Source organism: Mandrillus leucophaeus, unplaced genomic scaffold (assembly GCF_000951045.1).
Source record: "Mandrillus leucophaeus isolate KB7577 unplaced genomic scaffold, Mleu.le_1.0 Scaffold51, whole genome shotgun sequence".
In the NCBI taxonomy this organism is placed as follows: domain Eukaryota; kingdom Metazoa; phylum Chordata; class Mammalia; order Primates; family Cercopithecidae; genus Mandrillus; species Mandrillus leucophaeus.
This window is the reverse complement of record NW_012105475.1, coordinates 2772202-2775066: the sequence shown is the minus strand read 5'-3', so window position 1 is coordinate 2775066 and position 2865 is coordinate 2772202.

Below are 2865 nucleotides of genomic sequence, written 5' to 3'. Positions count from 1 at the left end.
CTATTGTGAAAGGTTTGCTGTCATCATTAACACACCACAAAGATGGGCGGGGTTTTGTTTTCGTTTTTGTAATACAGAGTATAAGAATTCCAAGTTCCTGGTGCTTTGACTCCCATTTTCCCTTTTATTTGTTCTTAGAATTCAACCCCAGTAATCATGTAAGCTTCACCTCTCCCAGGTTCTGGTCACACATCTCACATTGCCCCCTTCTCTTACATTCGGGGCTCTTTGTAGCTGGTATCTTCTGAAAGCCATAATTTCTAAGCCCGAGTTTTTGGTAAACTCACAATTTTGTAGATGCTACATTTGCGACCCCTCCCCTCTGTCTCCAGATGGCTCCCCTTTTAGCCATCCAATCATCCACCTAGCTGCTCATGCCCGTAGATGGGCAAGTGGTCCTGAGCAATTCCTTCTCCTTCTGCCCCTCTGCAATCCACACTTAAGTCCTGTCATTACACCTCCGAAATATCTTTCAGATCCACGTGTCCTCTTCTCAGCCAACCCTCTCACAGACTCTGCAAAAGCCTCCTAAGTGGTCCATCCGAGGGTACAGTGGGACTTCCTGAGGACAGAGGGATGGAGGGGCAGGGCGGGTTGTCAGTGGGGGTGAGCATTTATTCTATGCAGCGCCCTTGAAGAGACTGGCCCTGAGGCCAGAGCACCCTGGTGCTGGGCAGGGTTGACATGAAGGGAGTACATGCTTGCGTATGAGGCTTGGCCAGAGGGCCTCTGGCAGAGGCACATCAGAAGCAGGAAGAAGAGACTAGAAGTGAGAAAAAAAAAATGTATTTCATTTTTTTTTCTTTTTTCTTTTGAGGTAGAGATGGGGTCTCACTATGTTGCCCAGACTGGTCTCTAATTCCTGGGCTGAAGCAATCCTCCTGCCTTGGCCTCCCAAACTGCTGGGATTAAAAAAATGTATTTTGGGCCAGTCATGGTGGCTCATGGCTGTAATCCCAGCATTTTGGGAGGCCAAAGTGGGCAGATTACTTGAGCTCAGGAGTTCAAGACCAGCCTGGGCAATGTGTTGAAACTCCATCTCTACAAAAAATACAAAAATTAGCTGGGTGTGGTGCCTCACACCTGTAGTCTCATCTACTTTGGGGCCTGAGGTGGGAGAATCACCTGAGCCAGTTCCTGGAGAGAAGCACTTGAGCCCAGGAGGTTGAGGCTGAAGTGAGCCATTCACACCACTGCACTGCTGCCTGGGTGACAAAGCGAGACCCTGTCTCAAAAACTACGTATGCATATTTACCCACGTGTTCCCCAGTTCTGTCACTCTTCATTCTTTGTTGATCTGAATTCCTGTCTGATATAATTTGCCTCCGTCTGAAGATCTTCCCTTAATATTTCTTACCACATAGATTTGGTGGTGGTAGATCTCTCATCTTCAGTTTGTCAGAAGATTTTCTTTTACTCAATTTCTGCACAACATTTTCAGCAGGTAGAGAATGGTAGGTGAACAGTTTTTTTGTTGTTCGTTTGTTTTTATTTTTGGCGATTTGAAGACCTTGCTCCACTGACCTCTGGCTTCTATAGTGTCTCACGAGAAATCCTGTATTATGCTAACTTGTGCTCCTCTGTACATAATTTGTCTTATTCTCAGCTTTTAAGATTTTCTCTTGATCTATGTTTTCCAGCAAACTCATGATGCTATGCCTTGATATTCTTCTGTATCTCTACTTAATGTATTAAAACTTTCTTCTGGCTTCTTGAACACAAGGAACATAGTTATTGTGGATGCGCGGAAGTCCTTGTCTGTTAATTCGATCATCTGGGTCATTTCTGGGCTTGTTTTGTGAATGTACTTTTCTGTTATTAGTCACATTGCTTTTTTGTATGCTGACTAGCTCTTGACTGGATACTGGCTATTGTGAATCTTAGAGTGTGTTCATTTAAAGTGCGCTGCACCTTGTTGTGACACACGGTTTGTTGTAGATATTTGATCCTCTTGAGACTTGCTTTTAAGCTCTGTTAGGGTGGGGCCAGAGCAGCTTTTAATCTAGGATTAATTTCTGACCTCAGGAGTGCCCCACTCCTGAGGTGAGAAACCTCTGAGGACTGTACCCGAGGCCCACATATTACAAACTCTTTTCATTCCAGCTGGTGGAAGTGGAATCTGCTTCCAGCCCATGTGAGCTCCAAGAACTGTTTGACCGGAGGCTTTCCGGATTTCTCTCTCCCGTGCATTCGCAGAACAGTACTCAGCCAAAGAGCATGTGCAGACTTCAGCACCCTGTCTTCGTGCAACTCTCCTCTCTCTATTATTCTTTCTCATCAATTCTAGACGACCCAGCCTCCGTGAACCCCAATCTCTATCCCCTCAATTCAATGAGACTGACAGGTTCCCCCTGCTGAATTGCAGCCTGAGCACTCTGTCTAGGCAAGAAGAAGCTGGAGCAATCATAGTTGTCTCATCGCTTTTTCTCCTCTCAGGCATCCTGGGCCTGCACATCTGCTGGCCAATGCCCTGAACAGTTATTTTTCCATATATTTTGCCTGTTTTTCTAGTTGTTCATGGTGGGAGGACAATTTCCATAACAGTCATCCTTTGTGGGCAGACAGAGGAGTCCCGTGTAGCGCAGTTTTGCATTTGCTTCCCTGAGGCCCCAGACAGCGACCATTTTTATGGGAATTCTTGGCTTGATATTGTTTCCATGTGGTGCTGTAAATTTGCACCCCACAAACATGCAGTACTAGTTTGAGGAATCCATTACATTTTCTGTCTATCCAGAACCGCCCCCAGGCAGATGGAAAGCTTCAGTATAGCTTCTCTATGTCAGTTGGTGATATTTTTACTATTCCCATTTTTGTTTTGACTAAGCCACTCTTTGTGCATTTCAGATTTGTGCAGGGATCCTGGTA